This window comes from Protopterus annectens, chromosome 2.part2 (assembly GCF_019279795.1).
Source record: "Protopterus annectens isolate FY-2018-M chromosome 2.part2, PAN1.0, whole genome shotgun sequence".
NCBI lineage: Eukaryota > Metazoa > Chordata > Ceratodontiformes > Protopteridae > Protopterus > Protopterus annectens.
In genome coordinates, this window is record NC_056730.1 from 840,553,476 (window position 1) to 840,574,358 (window position 20,883).

The 20,883-nt window shown below is 39.6% G+C and overlaps 1 protein-coding gene and 1 non-coding gene across 2 annotated transcripts in view; both read left to right on the plus strand.

Moving 5' to 3' along the window:
• ADGRV1 (adhesion G protein-coupled receptor V1) overlaps window positions 1-20,883 on the plus strand; it is a 3,979,741-nt gene that overhangs the window by 2,314,137 nt on the left and 1,644,721 nt on the right. The window lies entirely within an intron of this gene.
• On the plus strand, window positions 10,711-10,792 carry TRNAS-AGA. Its single transcript has one exon. It is a non-coding gene; the product is annotated as a tRNA-Ser (tRNA).

Genomic DNA, 20,883 nt, shown 5'->3' on the forward strand with positions numbered 1-20,883 from the left:
GCATGTAGTGGAGGCTGCAATTGACAATGTGATGACTCTCTGGATTGCCATTTAGCAACCTGCCCTATAGCAAATAGTAAACTCACTAGAATGGCTGGCAGTTTGCTATCAGGCCTCCAGACATGGCTGTAGCCATTGCCAATTACCAGCTAGACCCAGGAATACCCACTTAATGAGTTCCAGTAATATCTACCTGGGATGATAGGTGTTTGCCAAGCTGCCTGGGTACCATGTTACCCCCAGGCATTTATCTACTCTTGGTTTGTCTCATGTCTCCCATATCTCTCATCCTTGTGTTTTCACATCTGCCTCTACTTGTATGTCACTCATACATGCATAACTGCTTGCTTTTTCTTCTTACCCTCGCTCTGCATTCCATCACTATTGTCCCTTTCACCCCTTCCCTATTACATTTCCTCCCTATACATAAAAAGACTCTTTGCTTGCAAAAAAGCCTAACTCCCCCCAACCTACTTGACCTGACAGTACTTCAACTGTCTGTATTTCTCTTATCATACTTTAATGTACTGCCATTGCCACACTACATAATGAGTCAGTAAGGTTTATAATTTGCTGTGCATCCTTTCACTAATCCTTCCCATTTCCTACATAACATATATTACACGAGTGACAATTCACAACACTTGCTGTATTTCTTATTCCTATTTTCATAAGTTTAGCAAGGCATTGTGAGATGACAGAATTGCCTCATTTCCTAAGTTTTAGTTTCGTTATACTCACTTCCATAAAGGAAGCCACGGTGGTGCAGCGGTAGCGTTGTCGCCTCTCAGCAAGAGGTTCTCCCATTCGATTCTTGGCTGGAGTGCCTTCTCTGTGGAGTGTGCATTTCCTCCCCTTGGTTGAGTGGCATTCGAAAGACATGTGTGAATGGGCGTGCCTTTGTTGAAGGTTGGGCATTGGGCTGGCACCTCAGCACCATAAAAATTGACTGCCAATCATTAGCAGACCGGAGTTCCACTGTGGCGACCCCTAACCAGGAAAAGCTGAAAGAAAAACAACAACAGCATAGTCACTTCCGTAAAGTGCAGCCTACTCACACTATTCATGCCTATGATTTTTATTCATGCTTATTTAATATCTGTGGTAGTTGCCCTGCTCTTGTTTTGTGTCTCTGCAGCATTAACTCTGTGCTACATTAATGAGCTAACTGTGAATCATCACCTATGATTTTCTCTTCTGTATTATAAGTAGTTGCTACACTTTGTACAGTAGAAATGTGGAGATATTTTAGTGTTAAAGATGATATACATTTAGAAAGGCATTGCTTTAATTGATGATATCACTGTACAGTTTTATAGTCTGTGGCTCATCATTTTAAATGTACTAACTCAGCTCCGTGACTGCTTTTACTCACATTTAGCAATCATTCCTTTGGATCTATTACATCTACTCAGTTCACCTGAGCTCACATTATAGTAGCTCCATCATAAAAGGACACAGATGACAGTATGTAATTTTTGAGCTAATAAATAAAAGTTTTTTTTTTTTTTTGCAGGGTAATAAGTACCTTGTACACCCAGTGTGAGAGACAATTTTCATTTGCACTGTGAGGCTACTACACTTCAGAGATACAAAGATCTGTGACAGTCAATCCAAAACATATCTCGAAATTCCTCTGAAGTGTGTTGACTTCAAAATACCCACAACTCACTATTATGGGACAAATCATGATCTCTCAACTGAGATGTAAGGAACAAAGCATGGACATATGGCAGCTTAGGCTGCTATGCTTGAAGATTGTGACTTGTGCTCAGATAACCTGAGTAAGTGAGGGTAAGCCTTACCATTTACCACCCCTATTTTCCTACTCCGTTTCAGTGGCAGAGGGTTAACTTTTGTCTCAGAGTGTCTGTATACCCCTGCTTGGTTTTATCTCCCAGCACCCTAATGGCTGCATATCCTATCTGACAAGGCTGAATGTATTTAGGGGGATGGACACAGCACTCCAATGGCTCCACATTGTACTTGAACGTATATACAGGCATGGACATACTCTGTGCCAGTTTTCAAACCACAGTTTCTTCCATTTGGTTTTCTACAGTCCTTGTGATCTTGACCTTTTGTATTTTAATTATATTTCTCAGTTGCAAATAGTGTTTTGGTCTTTTAGATGGGAAGTTTTTCTAATTGCTATTTCTATAAGTTGAACTTTATGACTTCATGTTTGTTTCATAGTTTCATAGTATAGTACTAGGCTATCTGCCCTAGGGCATTTATAACCCTAGCCAAAATGTATGTGGCTTTCGCCACCCCATGTAATGATACAAAAGTGTACAATTTAAATTAAATTTAGTTTACTGTGCCTCTATCTAGCAATGACACAGAGATGACCCCCGGGGTAAACCTACGATCACCCATCCATTCGTCCAGATTTCTCTTGAAGAGAGTCAGTGAGGGGCTCTGCCTAACATGGACATACTGTGAAAAACTGGGCATTTGAGAGTTATGAACATTTGCCAATGTACTCATTTTCCAGAATTTTTCCAAATGATTGCAATAATGGCAAATGCCTGCCACACACTAGGAATATGCAAAAGCAGCTTAGTACTGTTAAACGTACACACGCAAGGCCGCAACGATTCTGGTTAGCTTAGTATTAGTAGTAGTATTATGTACCTAGACGGAAGACATTTCAGAAAAGATTCACACCCCTATAGTGCCTTTTTTAGGCAAAGTTCAAAGGACAAAACCACCACTGTAACAGGTACAAGCATGCAAAATCTGAAGGTAATGCTACTCAATGCTAGAAGTCTAAACAAAATGCACTCTCTCGAGGCACTCCTAAAAATGGAGAACATCGATATCTGTGTAGTAACTGAGACCTGGTTCAAGACTCCAGAGAGCACCCCTGCAATGCCAGGCTACAACTCTTACCACACTTTTCGGCCACCAAACCAGGACCGAAACACTAAAGGTGGAGGAGTGTCAATATTCACCAAGGATATTCACACCACCAGGCTAGTTGCCCAACACAATGCGTCTGAAATTCTCCAGGTGCAACTAACACTAGGTAAGACTGCAATCCAGATTGTAGCTTGCTACAGATCCCCCACAATACCCCAAGATTCTCACTACACCTTTCTAAACATACTGGAAAATATTAAGATAGAACCAAACACCCTAATACTGGGTGATTTTAACTACCCTGCCATTAACTGGGAAAACTACTCATGTACCAACACCTTTGCCCAACAGTTCTTGGAATTCATAAATTCCAACGCCCTGGATCAACTAAGCAATAGTCCCACCAGGGGCTCCAGTATCCTAGACCTGGTCATTACCAACATGGGAAATCAATGCTCCACACCTATGGTCACCCCCTTGTTAGTCAGGTCTGACCATAAGCTAATTACCCTTAACATTCCACCCCCACCCCCCAGTAAGGAAACCTCCATAAAAAACTTCTCCAAAGCCAACTTCATGCTACTCAAGTCAGAAGTGACAAACTTCATGACACCCATGCAGACGGGAACTGAAAGTTCAACTGCTGAATCCTACACTAAGGCACTGTATGAGCACATTCACTCATGCATGAATCATGCCATCCCAAATAGAACCAAGATGCTCTCATCCAAAAAAGGAAGCCAATCTGGTGGTCCCCTGCCATAAACAAACTTTACAACAAAAGGAAGAAACTGTTGCAGAAAAGAGGAAAATCCCAGGATGCAAAAAACTCCCTTACCAGCCTCAGTAAGAAACAGAGATCCCTCATAAAATCCTCCAAAGCTAGTTGCAAAAATAAAATTGCCAAAGATTCCAAAGACAACCACAAGGCATTCTATAACTATGTCAAGAATATAAATGGCAATGCTCAGATCTGCTCGGAGCTAAAACAGAATGGCATTAAATATACTGATCACAAAGATATTGCTATTATCCTGGCAGATCGATTCAGTGCCAACTTCACCCCCCTCTCACCCGCTAAATGGCCTATCTCAATACCAGAAGATTGCCAAATTCCAGTAATAATGGCCACACAGGTAAAAAACACACTCTCCAAAGTTAAGAATACAGCATCCATGGGACCAGATGACATCCCGGGCTGTGTGCTACTTGAACTACAATATGAAATGGCACCTCACCTAAGTGTCATGTTTAATCATAGCCTCACCTCAGGTTTCATGCCCACTGAGTGGCGCAGAGCTACAGTTATCCCACTCCACAAGGGGGGATCCACCTTGGATCCCGGAAACTACCATCCCATCAGTCTGATGAGCCTTATCTGCAAGGCCATGGAGCATATTATCATGGAACTTATAAACCAAGACATTGGCGACCTTCAAACACTGGACCCCACACAGTTTGGGTTTGTGAAGGGCCGATCTTGTCTCATGAACCTGATTGACTTTTTCAAATCAGTCTCCAGAGCCATGGACAAGGGTAAGGTGGTCCACACAGCCTATCTAGACCTTGCCAAGGCCTTTGACACCATCCCCCACTCTGGAATCATAGATAAACTTACTAACCTGGGCATTAATCCCTACATCACCCAATGGGTTGCTAACTGATAGAAACCACACTGTAAAAGTAGCTGACTCCAAATCCATCTCCAGGCAACTGACAAGTGGAGTCCCTCAGGGTTCAGTCCTGGGACCGCTCTTGTTTGGCATCTACTTCTCTGAAGTACAGGCCAACACTAAGGGACTCTGGCTAACAAAGTTCGCAGATGACTGAAAACTGGGAGCCATTATTGAATCCCCAAATGATGTAGATACTCTACAAAAGGGCCTTACAGAAACAGATGATTGGTGCCAGAACCATGGGCTCAAGCTCAATGCCACGAAATGTATAGTTGTCCCCTTTGGGAAAAACATGTACCCATGAATTGCCACTAAGTGGCAGTACACTAAACACCGAAAGTGTGATAAGGGATTTAGGGAGACAGGTGGACAGTGATCTCACCTTCAATAACCACATAGCCAGAACAGTCAGGAAATCCTTCTATGTGGCACACCTCATCACTAAGGGCTTTTCATCCAGAAAAAAGGAGGTCATTGTCCTACTGTACTCATCCCTCATTAGACCCATTATAGAATACAACGCCCTGTTTGGTATGTACATCTCAAGACATCTGCAACAACTGGAAAGGCCGCAGAAATACCTCACTTAAAGAATCACAGGCCTAAAGAAGATGCCCTATGCTGACCACCTTAAAAAACTCTAGCTATACTCTGTCACATATCGTTGACTCAGAGGCGATCTCTGCTTAACATACAAGGCCATGTCAAACCCAGAGCTGTTGGACATGCTACAATTAAAGAAATCCCAATCCTTCATAGCTACATGCTCCAAGGATCTAAACCTTGTCATCTCAATAAACAAAACATGCTGGAGGGATAGGTTCCTGACCCAGAGACTCCCCAGACTCTGGAATAGATTGCCCATATATGTCAAGCAGAGTGCCTCTTTGGCCCTCTTCAAAAGGAACCTTGACAATTGGATGGGAGAGAGGAAATTCACCCCGGGGATCACGTCAGTTGCCCTGCTAGACAGGGGGCCAGGGAAGTAAATAGTGTGGGAGGAAATAGCCAGGGAATTGTTATGGCTAGGCTTGTGTAGGCCCTAGGGCTGATAGCCTAGTACCAACCTATGAACCTATGAACCTATGAACAACTGTTTGCATCTAATCAAATGGGCAATAACATTTCTGGATACATTTTATATAAGTGGTTGTATGAGTGTATCAAATATTATTAAACAAGCGAGCATCTTCCTAGCCCAAACCCATCTATTGTCCACTCTAATGTATGCAGCACCAATCCTTACCCATAACAGAAAACATGATCTTGCTAGACTTGTGACATGTTACAAAAAAATTGCCAAGTTCGGTAATAACTGCACCTTCAGAATCCATCACTGTTAGGCTGTAAAGGAACTACAAAGGAACTACAATGGCTAGAATTTCCCCAACTACTTAATTACCATCAACTAATCATTGCCTACAATATTGTGAGACATCCTGATAGAACCCCAGCACTAATTCACCGACTCACGGCCTACAAATCAAATTGTCCACTTCGCTCCACTGACAAATCACTCCTTTGTATCTCTAAGGCTAACAACAATGCAGGTTGAGCACTATTCTCCCATAATGTAGCTAAATCCTGGAATAACCTTCCCCCTGCTTTATCTTCTGCTTCCACTATTACGCTGTTCAAAAACTGACTTAAATTACACTTAATGATTTCCTGGCTATGTTCGTGCATTACCTAATCATCACTGTTTCTACCACCCCAGATAGATTCATATCCAATTATACCTACTGTAATTTTTCTGCAGTATCAGGAATTATATTTTCTGCTGGTTTCTAATATTTATACTGGCTCATGCTAAACTTACACCAATTAATTTCTATAAGTAGTCTCTGTCTGTCTCTATAGTCAGTTATAAGGCTTATCTAGTGTCAATTTCTGTTTCTGTATCGAAAGTTGTATTTTTTATCTAGTGTCAAATTTTGTTTTTGTATCAAAAATAGTATTTTTATCTATTGTCAATTTTTTGCTTCTGTATAGATGATCATATTGTTATCACATTGTTCAACTATTTGTTTTTCTGTACTGAATGTGGAGCTTTTCTCACCAGGCCTCCGCTGTAAATGGACATGTGTCCAGTCAGACTATCCTGGTAAACAAATGTAAAATAAATAAAAATAAATAAAAATATTATGAAAAACATGGCAAAAATTAAAAGTACCACCCAATGCTTATTTTGCAAGAGCCATTACTACATCAGTAACCATTTTCAAGAATGCTTCCATAGATTAACTATGTGCTTCTGTGACCTGTGCCTTTCTGAATACTCTTGAAAGGCATTACAAGCTGGATATGGTGTCTCATTTCAGGTTTTCTTTCAGGACCATGATTATTTCAGAGAATGCTTTCTTGATGCCTCTCTGGAAGGACTCTGTCTTAATGATGAGCAGAATGACCCCTGTCATGGCAGATATAAAAATGTTTGCACTTTCTATAATGATAAGTCTGCATGGTGGTCATTTATCTTCCTCACATTTCTATCCATTTTTCTCCAACCTGGGAGAAGAGGGTTTGCTCACATGCTGTCCATGCATGAATTTATAGATTATTTATATCTACATATGAGCCTAAAATGGATCAGAATTGCAAAAGTAGAACACAAGCATTATAGGCACATGGTGGAGGAGTTGAAGGCTGGGAAAGTTTTAATCTGTGTCAAGTGTCGCATGTCTCGTGCATCAAATGAGGCACTGAGGCACTGTGATGGGGTCAAGTTGTTTATTGTACATAAACACATCAGGAGCTGTAATTAGAATATATATTTAAGCTAAATGACTGACTCATTACTTCAAAGACATTCACATGTGCATCACCATTCATGACTGCATTCACTCTGGCTGACTATACAAAATGGCACTGATCATGCACATGCTCAGTAACTTGTAAGCATGTGCTATATAGCTACAGTGGCTGACTAGGTACAATACACACAATGATCTACATCTTCCGTCTTTGATTTGTTTGATGTGCAATAGGGGAACAAGATATTTTTTAACAAGCTAGATATCACATTAACATATAACAGCAAATTAATTCAAGTCCAAGTCGCTGTGTATCTTGAAATGATTCTGGGAATTCTACCCGATTGGTCACATAAAAACTTTGACTGGGTTTAACAACAGGAATAGTCTTTTGGGATTCTTTTACAATTGGAACTTTGTGGATTACATCAGGATTGAAATCCATTCCATCAGATAATATAATGTAAGATCTCAGTTCTTCACAAAGGTTTTTGATGAGACCCACTCAGTCATACCATTTAGATGTTTGCATTCTCACAACATCTCCTTGTCTTAATGGTCAAAGAGGTTTGTTGGACTTATCATAGTACAACTTTTGCGACTGACATTTTCTCAAAAGTTGAGCTTTGACAATTCTGTTGATCTTTAAATTTGGTACTAACAATTGTTTACTGATAAGTTGTTATTGTCTATCTGGACATTCATCTCTGAGCAGGTTAACCAAGCACGTTATCTCGAGGAATGTTTCTGACATTGAGTAAGTTAAAAACATTGGAACAATCTCTCTTGGATTTCTTCAACAAATGTTTCACACTTTGAACTATATGCTCAGCTAATCCATTGGACTGTGGGTACTCAGGAATAATATTAACATGAATGAAGTCCCAAGACTTAGCAAAATTCTTAAATTGCTGACTTCTAAACTGTGCACCATTGTCAGAAATGACTTTGTGCGGACTACCATGGACAGAAAAATGTCTCTTCAATTTTGTAATAACAGTGCTGGATATTAAGTTAGGAAGAAGGTCAATTTCAAACCAATTCAAATAAGAGTCTACTAACACTATGTAATGCTGACCATTCCATTCGAAAATATCAGTAGCAAATGTCGACCATTGTAGGTCAGGAATCTGGTTTAGCTGAAGTGGTTCTTTTTGTTGGTGCAATTTAGTACTGTTGCAAATTGAACATAATAAAGTTTTCTTCTCTATATCTTTTGAAACAGAAGGCCAAGATACCATGTCTCTTGTCCTTCTTTTGGTTGAATCAGTACCTGGGTGAACACGACGCAAAATTTTGATATATTCCTTTTGCAGTGCTGTAGGAATTGTCAATTAGGACCTTTCATGATTATTCCATCTTCCATCTGGAGCTCATGTGTATTGCAAATACTTCTGTATGTCAAGTGGTAGACTAGTTTGTCGTGCTGGCTATCCTTGACTGATAAAATGTTTAAGCTTCTGGAGAATTAAGTCTGAGGCTGTGTGATTTCTGAGTTCATCAAGATGTGATGAGGAAAAGTTTTTGACTTCCATGACTTCAAAGTTTGCTTTCTCATTGTCATGCTGTTCTGTTGTTCATCTGGGTGCTCTTGACAGTATAGATATTTGCCTTTAGTATAGTATAGACTATATTGAAATTATACTTTTGCAATTTTAACATCATGAGTTGCAGGCGTGCTGGGGCTGTATGTCTTGGCTTTTTCAGAATTGTCACTAGAGGTTAGTGATCAGTCTATATTTGAATAGGTTTTCTATAAATATAATCATTGAACTTCAAACATGTGAACACTACTGCCAAAAGCTCTTTTTCAATTTGTGCATACTGCATTTCAGTTTGCGTTATAGTTCTGGATGCATAGGCTACTTATATGCCTTCTTGAAGACATGCTGCCCCAAGACCATACTTTGAAGCATCACATGAAAGGGTTACTGGTTTGTGAACAGCATAATATCTCAGTGTGGGTGGACTGGTAATTTTCTGTTTCAGGACATCAAATGCTCTTCAGTGTTGTTCCAACCAGGACTAGTTTAAATTTTTGCATGTCAACTCACATGAGGGTGCTGAAAGCTCACTCAGGTCTGGGATGAACTTTCTAAATAGTTGACCATACCAAGGAAATGTTGTAAAGAGATGACATTTTCTGGAAATGGTATCTCAAGAATTGCTGCTTGCTTAGATCGATCTGGTTCTTAGCCAGAACTGGTAAACAAATGATCCGCATAAGTGACTTCTTTCAGTTTGAATTTACATTTCTGAGATTCATCCTAAGATTTTTATCATGTTCGTCTTCACCAATGCCCTACAATAATGTCTACTACAACAGCACATGGATAACCGGAAATAATTTGTTCCATCACACATTGAAATACTGGCAGAATTTATCCCAAATGCCATTCATAAGAATCTCTATCTTCCAAATGATGTACTGAAAGTGGTTAACAATGAAGATCTGTGGTCCAGCGAAATTTGCCAAAAGGAACTTTTTGCATCTAAGACAGAAAAAACAGTGGCATTTGGCATGAGAGCATCTACTTCTTCTACTGTGTAGTTCAGATGATGAGGACGCGTAAGTGCTTTTTTTTAAGTCTCTCAGATCAATACATATTTGAATATAATCTGAGCTTTTCTTATGAGATACGACCATGGAGGATACCCATTCACTAGATTCTTTTACTGGGGTAAGGACACCTAAATTCACCATTTTATCAAGTTCTGCTTTTACTTTGCTCTGCATTGCTACTGGAATCTTCCTTGCTGGTCTGACAAATGGACTTACTTCATTGTTTAATTTCATGGAATAAATGACTGGAAGTTTGCCAAGCTCGTCTGTGAAAATATCACCATATTCACTAAAAATATTCTGTGTAAAACTATTGTGATTGTTCAGATTTATATAGTGGATCTCTTTATTAAATGAAATCAGTCCCATTCTCAGACTGTCTTTGAGGCCTAACAGTGACTGCACGTGTCTTTTGACTATGTAAAAGTGCAAGTCATAGCTGTTCTCAGCAGAATGGTATGTGAGAACTACTGTGCCATCAGTTTGAATCTCTTCGCCACCATAAGCAGCTAGTTTTCTACACTTTGCTAAATCAAGTTTCTCACCAGCTTTTACTTTAGCAAACATCTGTGCTGATATAACATTGCACTCGGATCCAGTGTCTACTTTAAGTTCTTATAGTTTCTCATTAACCTGAACAGTACAAAATATTCCGTTCTTTGCTGCCAACCAATGACCTACTATGATAACTGGGGTGGGAGGGTGGCGTAATGATTAAGGTGCTTACCTTAGAAACACAAGGTGCAGGGTTTGATTCTCACAGAGGGTAATTGGCTAGGCTTAAAATGGTCCATGAGGGCAGTTAGCCTAGTAATAATCTATGAATCTATGAGATGAACCATTTTAGGGTGTAGTAATCGTGGCCGAGTGGTTAAGGCGATGGACTAGAAATCCATTGGGGTTTCCCCGCACAGGTTCGAATCCTGTCGATTACGGTGGTGTTTTTTTTTAGATTCTTTCATGCTCTCTGAGACATATATGTTTACATCAGACACCTTGTAGTGTTGAGCTAGTATATCTAAGACTGCAAACTAGGCGACATAGTCGATACACCAGCAGACACACACATCCTACAAAAAGGCCTCACTGAAACGGACAACTGGTGCCGTAGTCACGGCCTTAAACTAAATGCCAAAAAATGTAAAGTCATCCCTTTTGGAAAAAAACAAAGTACCCACAAATTATCACATAGACAGCAACCCACTGAGCACGGAAAAAGTAATCAGAGACCTAGGGACCCAAGTAGACAGCGACCTCTCATTTGACACCCACGTTGCCAAAGTGGTTAGAAAAACATTCTACCTTGCACACCTCATCATGAAGGGATTCACATCCAGATCCAAGGATGTCATTGTACCCCTATATTCCTCCCTCATCAGACCCATGATTGAGTACAATGCCCCATTTGGTATGTACCTCACCGGCACTTGCAACAGCTGGAGATACCACAAAAGTACCTCACCAAAAGGATCAAGGGTCTCCAACATATGTCTTATTCTGCCAGACTAAAGAAACTTCAGCTCTATTCAGTAGCATACCGCCTGCTCAGAGGTGATCTCTGTCTGACATACAAGGCCATGTCCAATCAGGATCTGATGGACATGCTCCACCTCAAAAAATCCAAATCCATCAGGACCACGAGAGCTAAAGACTTAAACCTCGGCACAAGTATGAATAGGACATGCTGGAGGGATAGATTCATAACCCAGAGGCTTCCCATGCTTTGGAACAGGATCCCAGTTCGTATTAGGCAGAGCCCCTCACTGACTCTCTTCAAGAGAAATCTTGATGAGTGTATGGGAGATCGTAAGTTTACCCCTGGGGTCACATCTGTGTCACTGCTAGACAGGGGCACAGTAAACTAATTCTATTATATAAGGGGACCTTCATTGTGTCACTACTAGTCAGAGGCACAGTATTCTAGAATTATTCTGTACATTTTTGTACCATTTCATGGGGTGGCAAAAGCCACATCACTATGGCTAGGCTTACAAATGCCCCAGGGCAGATAGCCTAGTACTATACTATGAAACTATGAAACTATCAATCACAGAGACACCATCAACACAGCAAGTTTGATCACAGCTCTCTATCTGATCTACTTGCTTTTTCGGCTGCTTTCTTTTAATAAAAATATGGGACACTTTAGACTTGCAAAGCCTTTTGTAATGATTCCACTTTTCCCATTTTTGACACTACTGACCAAAAGCTAAGCACTTCTCTAGTTTATGTTCATGACTACCTCCACAATTACGACAATTAACAATAAGGTTGGGAGTTGTGACCCCATTCAGTTTATAGTTAAGGTTGGGTACTGCCACACCCTTTGGATTATATTTCTTTTTCATCTTAGCTTTATGTTGTATGGTATCAACATTCGCACTAGCAGACACTGCATGCACATTTTTCTCATTCATAAGCATATTTGTATGCATTTCTGTAAGCTCATATATTTGACAAATCTCAATAGCTTTGCTCAAAATTAAATCACTGTCTAGAAGCAAAATTTTTCTCACTGCATCACAGTGGCGGCTGGTGACTTCAAATCAAAGGGGGGCTGTAGGAGATAGCTGAATGGGTGGGGTCAATGGGGAGGGGTGTGGCCAACTAGAAAGGGGAGGAGCTATGCTCAAAACCACAAAAACTAACTTTGATTAAATATGCTGCCCTGGCTGCCAAACCCTCATTATGAGAGTCCAATCAAGACAAATGAAGTATAAAAGAATAAAAATATTTCAATACATTGGCTGCATATCAGCTTACTTAATATCTAGATGGAAACAAAAAGGTTGAGGCATGTAAAAATAAATTACTTTTTAAATACATTACTGGAATGCCAGTCAAAATCAAGTATAAGAAAAACAAGCAGCACTCAACTCAAACCTCTTCTCCTTGCACTGCAGTTCTAATTATAATTTATATTCAGTATTAAAGTACCAAGTAACATGCTGAAAGTAGCAATCTCTGTGATGCCCTCACTTGTAAAAATGTTTCTTATCCAAAAAAGACCTGCTGCCTGACATCTACTTGTTTCATGGGGAAAACATGATCAAAGTAAAAAATGAAAAGCAAACAAGAAACAAGCTCAAGACACATTGCTTAAAGGATTACTGTACAGGTTATGGACCACACATGAATGGCATTCTGTTTAGTTTATGGGTAAGCCCTCAAAGATGACTGGAAGTCTCCAACAAGTGTAATGAGCTTCTTAAAATAATGTAATCCTGCCCTTTATTACAAATACTGTCATATGCATTTCAATACCCAACTTTATACATTATCTAGTTAAGTATTCTCTGCATGGCAACAACAGAAAGGCTTTCAATGTTGGCAATTCTTTAACAGTATGCTTATTAAAGCTTACTTGCATGTTATGATCTCAGACAAGCTTACCTGATGGTCATTAACCATTGCTACTTAAAACGCAGAGCAACAGGCACTTTGAGTAATAAGCATAAATCAACAGTACAAAAATTTGACAGAAACCAGACCATTCTGCAAAATCAAGAACAGATGAAAAGCCACTGTAGTACTTGTGTCTACCTTGGATGGGGGGATACCCAGCACATTTAGACTGTATAACTGCTCCTTGCCTTGCTTGGACAAATCCAGAGTCACTACATGGGGGAGTGAGTGCAACAAGTATGTCACAATTTGAAATGTCTCTGGCTGACTGTGATGGCCCTGACACATTTGTCATACCTCTCAACCTCAGAGCAAGAAATCTGGACAAAGCCATACATAGAAGTGGGACAAAGGCCCAAAAATAAGGACAATTTTTAAATATTGCTCTTATAAAAACTTAGAAAGATAATAGAATATTAGGTCTTGCATTAGTATGAATTTTCTGAAGGATATGAAATCTGAAACTCAAATATCTGTCATTATTTTCTAACTTCAGTCTTTAATGATTTACCACTAATTTGCCCAAAAAACCCCACAAGTTTATGAAAAATGGACCAAAAATGTGATGCAAAAATATAATATAGCCACACAATACAGCTGGGAACCTGTCAAAGAAGGGACACTTTTTTAATATTAGTACTGCTAACTTGAGCAGCTGACAAAATAAAAGACTCTACATGCATTTCTGAAATAAAAGTAATCTATAACTCTGATTATTACCGTTATTTCTTAACTGTAAACCCTCCATGTTTTCTTCCAAAATTGCTATTTTGCTGAGGGATTATTAGGGGAAGAGCAACATTTTTGAGCCAAATTCGGGGACAGTTGAGAGGTTTGGCTATGCCTAATTCTATAAAGCAATTTATTTGCATGTACCTCTGAACCTGTTCATGCAATAAATCTGGACAAGGCCAAATATGTTGGGGGAACATATAAACAGTAATAAAAATTGCTCTTGTATAAACTGAGACAGTTGATAGAATAACAGGTCTTACTTTAGAATGCATTTTTCTGAAGGTTATGAAGTCTGAAACTCAGTGTGTCATTATTTAGTGACTTAATTCCTAAATGATTTTCCAGAAAACCACACATTTTATGAGGAACAAACCAAAAATAAGAAGCAAAAATCTATTCATTCTGTGAAAATCTAGACAGTTGGGAGGTATAGTTCAGCTGGGGCTGTCTGAGTTTGCCGCCCTTCCCTCTCACAAAATCATGGTTGAATGGAGCCCTCCCCCTGCAGCCATTCCAATGATCCATTACTTGGCTATTTCACTCCATTTACCATAAACACTAATGTGCGTACTCTATGATGATTTGGATTTCATTTGAAAGTTTTATTTTACATTTTACAGCACAAACACTAAGACATCTTCTAAACAAAGCAATGCAGACTCACAATGAAAACAGGCTTAGCATTAAAACTTCTCTGTCCTTGAAACTCACATTCAATGAAACAGCATTGAAACCCACATTCAAAGAAAATACATTTTGCCAGTGGCAGATAAAGATTAACTTTGGGCTGTTTTCAAATCATAGGCCCCTTGCACATGAAACATGCATGTGCTCTTTGATACACCTTCCTGATTGTACTAAATTATATTCCTTGTACGATACAGTACAGTTGTTAGACGGCATTTTAAATTTATTGTTTGAACACTTTCCAGTAAACAATGAAACAAAATGGATGCACCAATGACAAAACTACCCAATTCAGAACATTTCCATCATAAAAGTCTACTCAACCTTCTACAGTCCACCAGTATCAGTAAATATGCACAATCTCTGAAGTAGTAAGTCATCTAAATAATTCCACATTAAAGAAATATGTAACGATGAAGAGGTTGCTGCTAGCAAACAACTTTATATGTCATTGTTTATTCATCTACAAATAAAGTGCCTGTTGCCCTTGAGGAATAAATTGCCTATGTTGCATGCATTAAAAAATGATAAGCTAATATCGCAATAGGGACTGTATGGCAAATTGATAACAGGTTCATAGTTACTACTCTAGGTATCTTTGCCAAAAAGGACTGCAGCATCCACTAACTTTACAACACAGTACAGTATCAGCAATGCATCTATCTACTGTGGAAGTAGAACCCACAACCTTCTGCATCAAAAGCAAGTACACTACCTGTTGTGCTATTAACAATGCAAGCAGACTCAGAATAAGCAGCACTAAAGTTTTGTAAAATCTACTCAACACAGTTGTATCTCTGAACTTTGCAGCACAAGAAATCTTGAAAAAGCTGAAATTTATTGGGTGGGGACAAAAGCCCAAAAACCAGGGACACATTTTAAACATTGCTTGTACAATGTTGGAAAGTTGCTAGAATAAAATGCTGTGTTACCACCATGCATTTCACTGCCACGTCTTTAACCCAGGGGACCCTGTGCAAAACAGTCAGAGAAACATACCACTATGCCAAATCAGCTGTTTTGTGAAAGAGTGGAAGACAAACTTAAATGGCTACCATTTAGTGAATTCAGTTCTCACCATAGCTGTCAATCTCTTGGCACAAAACACCTGAACAAAGCCAATAATGGGGGAATACAGCCCCCAAACATTCAGTGAATTCAGTTCTCACCATAGCTCTCAACCTCTTAGCAAAAAACATGTGGACAAAGCCAGTAATGGGGGGAATACAGCCCCCAAACATTCAGTAAATTCAGTTCTCACCATAGATAGCTCTCAACCTTAAAATACCTGGACAAAGCCAATAATGGGGGAATACAGTCCCAAAAATAGGGACAAATTTCAAATATCCATGTTATAAACTTAGACATCTGCTACAATAAACAGTTTTGTGTTACCATGTACTTTCTGAAGAATATGAAGTCTAAAATTCAAATGTCTGTTATTTTTAAACATTTAACCAGGAAATTAGTCTGACTTGGAACAAAAGACAATTTTCAGCAGAGCAGGGAGAAACTCCAAGCACATCTTTGTAAGATGGGAGGACATGCAGACTCCACACAGAAGGCACCCCAGCCAAGAATCAAACCAGAGAACCTGTAGGTGTCAGACAGCAATGCTACCAGTGCACCACTGCACTACAGACTTTGCAAGCCAAGGAAAAATGTAGATACAGAAACCACAGATTTTATGAGGAACAGAACAAATGAGGCAAAAATCTGCAATTTTTTTTTAGAAATGGTGGTGGATAGGGAATTCAGGTCCTTGCCACCTGCATCCAAGGTACAGGGTTCAAGCCTGAGTATCTCTACCCACCACCATTTGGTCTCTCTAGCCACCAGTATATAGCAACTGGGGTATTTTACACAGACACACACACGCCATTGACCGACCAACAGAACATGTCCCCACCAGAATCCATCTGCACCCACCCTACCTACCTGTGAACATATCTGAAGCCAGCGACCGACCGACCAATAGAATCCCAGCGAAGCCACAGAAATAATACACTACCATTAATATGCATTTAAGGAAAACAGCAGTTAAGAAGCCAGACTACAAAAGCCTTGAGGAAAGGTTTTCTCACTCAGTATTGAATGCACAGCTGCCTGTGCCTAATAATGCCTATTGTATACAGCTTATCTTAAAATACTAAAAACTGGTTGAAAATAAAAATGTTTGTCTGAATTAATTTTAAATGGTAAAACCTGCTAGCACAATAATTGGGTTGTTATTTTTATCTTCAAAATAAAGAAGCAGTTTTACTTTAAAGAAAATGTGTCATCACTGATTCTGTAACTCAGGGTTGTAGCTCTGAAAAAAAGAAACAAAACAATGAACAAACCTTAAGAAAGGAAATAAAAATGTAAGTGAATTGCTTCCTGGAGATCAGCTCTTATTTAACAATCTGAGTAATAAGTAACTGATTTTTAGCTTTGTGGCACGGGGATGCAGGAGTTAACAGTGCTGCCTTACAATACTTCCTCCTCCTGTTTGGTCTCCAGCTGGGGTGCATTTTGAGGAGTTTGTATGTGTCTCTCCTATGTCCACCTCAATTTCCATTGGGATCTCTGGTTTCCTGCCACATCCCAAAGGAATGCCAATTGGTGAATTTGAACTTAAAATTGCCTGTGTGCGAAAATGTAGTGAATGTGAGTATATAAGTGGGTGAGTGCATGTGTGTGTGTGTGTGTGTGTGTGTGTGTGTGTGTGTGTGTGTGTGTGTGTGTGTGTGTGTGTGTGTGTATCCTGCAGTGAACTGTTGTCCTACTACTGTGCCATCCAGGACTGGATCTCTTCCTTACTCCTGTTGTGAAAAGCTCCTCTTCACCTGTGATCACAAATAAAATAAAGCTGATACTGAAGAATTCATGATTTCCACCTCTTACAAGTCCTTACTTTCATTTTCTGTAGAGAATTTGATCACTCTTTAAAGGAAATTGGTTATAAATATAAAACAAATACAAGTAATATTTTTAAAAAGCAATGTTGTTGTGATTTAAAGTTTGGTATGTGAAAAACTTGTTTATGTGTTTGCACCAGCACCTCTAAAAAATTAGAGGTTAAACCTCAAACTCCTTTGTGTTTATTTTTGAACACATTAAGCCACAAAAGTAACTCACGTGAGGGTTGGTTTTGTACGATGTAATTCCAGCCACTGTCTGGGATTGCCGCAGGCAATGCATAATTTTTCTACGGTAAAAAGTCACGTGATTAGTAGATTTGTTTATATCAGACTTCTTGGCAGACTACACACAGTGCAATTATAGCGTTTATTTAGATTTCTGCGTTTTAGCATATTTTACATTTCTTAGTACAGTACAGCAGTAATCACAGCAATAATACAGAAAGAGCAATTTTAGAGCATTACATTTCAGAATAATGAAGAATGCGTCTCTTACATCAAAGACTCAAGGGGTGACAGACAAAAACTGTGTAGGTAATTAGGCTGTCAGGATAATTACAAGAGTAATATAGATGCACGTTAGCTACAGTGTAGAAAAAAGGAAGTGCTATTCAGGGAATAGTAGCGTTAACGTGTACAGTACTATAAAACTTTGCACCTTCTGTTGCCATATTTTATGGTTTACAGAAGTCAACAGCTCTTCCTTGGTGCCGCACACTTCATCTGTTCCTGCTTTGGCTATGTTTAACAATCTGCTGAGCTTTGTTAAATAACTGAAATCAGAGGCCAGGTTGGTTAGTTCTTTGAAATGTGTTCACAAGTCTGAGGACCAGTGTACTTACAAGTGAAAAAAGAAAAAAAGCCAGATCTTTTTTAACTTGAACCTGCATCTGTGTTGGTATTTCTAAAATACCTTAGTATGCATTGAGTCACTGAGATGTGTTTATTGTATTTATTACATATTAATTAAGTGCAGCGAGCATGGGTCCAGCTCGCCTTTTTATAAGCATTTTTTGTTAAGTATAACACATGCCATGCCCACTTTTTAGGAAAGGACAAGGCGAAAATGTAAAGATAAGGTAGGGGGAAAATCACATGCAGTGGACCATTCTGTGTGTTTTTCTTAGCATGTGTACCGGGCGGCAAACACACGAGCACATACCAGCATACTTCTACAATTCATATTTCAAGCACATGGTTGAGAATTTTTATGACACTTTCTCAATTTCTCTGTCTGTTTCTCTAAGGAGGGATGTTACAACACAATGGCACATTATTGCGGTGTTAAAATTCGAGTTAGCTCAGCCGTCAGATTCCACTTTTAACGCGTGAAAAGATAAACACGGTTGTTAAGATACGTGATATTTTATGTAAATAAGCATTTGCAGTGCTGCTTGAGCAAATATTACCTGTCAAAACTCTTGAGAATTAAACATAAAAGCAATGAGTCGCACAGAAAACATAGCAGGGAAAGAGATGCCTTTTTTAACTGGCTAAACCTTACACACACACACACACACACACACACACACACACACACACACACACACACACACACAAACACGCCAGCGACCGACCAACAGAACATGTCCCCACCAGAATCCATCTGCACCCACCCTACCTACCTGTGAACATATCCGAAGCCAGCGACCGACCAACAGAATCCCAGCAAAGCCACAGAATCCATCTGCACGACAGCCAGCGAAGCCACATAATCCAGCCAGCAGCGACCAACAGAATCGATTTGCATGAAGCCCGCGCAGCGAAATCCCCGCAACAGCTGAGAGAGAGCTCTCAGCTCACTCCTCATTGGCCCTGTCTGCAAGGGAAGCAGTCCGGAGCTCCTCTGTTCTGTGCGGTCGATGCCTGGGTATCCTACCGCACAGGTTGCTGGGTACCTCTTTCTCTGCATCCGGACTGCTAATAAAGGCAGTCTGAGTGGATTTTTTGTTTCACAGATTTTTTTCTTTGTTTTTTTTCTAGGTGGGAGGGCTGCAGACCGGCAGTCTGATAGCACGAGCCACCCCTGCTGCATCATTAACACCATACACAAGCCTATCCTTTATCAACTCATCTCTCAGATTACCAAATCTGCACGTTTTTGTTTTATTTCTTAAGTTGCTAATATATGCTGCTGGGATCCGGACACATGCTCGACTAGCATATGTCTGAATCACAAAACATCCAACACACATACACGAAAGCGCTTAATATCAACAAACGCTTCTGTGTATGTGTTCCTGTTTTGTACATCAGACTACAGTGTGGGTAAGTGAACATTTCCTTTTCCCCACTATAGTGCAATCTTGGAGTGAGAATAATAAAGTAGGGGGGTGTGGGGGGCACAGGGGGTGAAGCCCCCTGCAGAAATGTAGATTTTATTTTTGAACTACACATACACGGAAGTGCTTTTCAATGTTAAGCGCTTTCGTGTATGTGTGTTTGATGTTTTGTGATTCCGACATATGCTAGTTGAGCATGTGTCCTAGGCCCATGCTGCTATAGTTTCACCAGGCTTTTGATTTCTTATGCAAAACATGTGCCTTTCCATTGTCATATTCATTTGAGGGTTACACATTTCTCTAAATTTATGTTTTAAGCACTCAGCGTCTTGCCACGTTTCAACCTGTATCACAATATGGCAGTTCTCCCCTCCCCTGCATACACTGCAGGTGTATACACAAATAAACATTCCCTCTCAATGGCTTCCATGCCAGCTAAATTAAGAAGTATGCATGCTTTTGTACATGCGTCTTTTTCAAAACATGCAGCCTGTATGAAAATATCATATTCTTGTTCAAACACATGCCAATTCTCAGCAATATTATTATCAAACACCAGAAGTCTAGGTCTGCAAATTCTCTCTGCCATAACAACTAAATTCATTTAAATATAAGCATAGACCAGGTACTTGTAATTATGTTGAAATGCACAACAGTCTCTCTGAAAAGGCTTCACTTTAACACTGCCAACACCCTGGACACTTCAGATACCTCAAAAAGTTACAGTTAATGAGAAAAATTAGTAAATTGTGGTCATTTTAGCATTTTCATAGGTTAGTACTAAGCTAACTGCCTTTGTGAGCCATTTTAAGCCTAGCCAATTATCCCTTGTGAGACTCAAATGCTGCACCTTGTCCTTGCAAAGCAAACACCTTAACCATTAGGCCACCCTCCCATGCATTTTAATACTTCAGAAGTTATTCTGAACACTTTTGTATTTGTTTCTAATACGTTTATCAGTATGTCACAGTTATGGGCTTTTCATTTATCTTGGTAATTATTTTGAATGTTTTG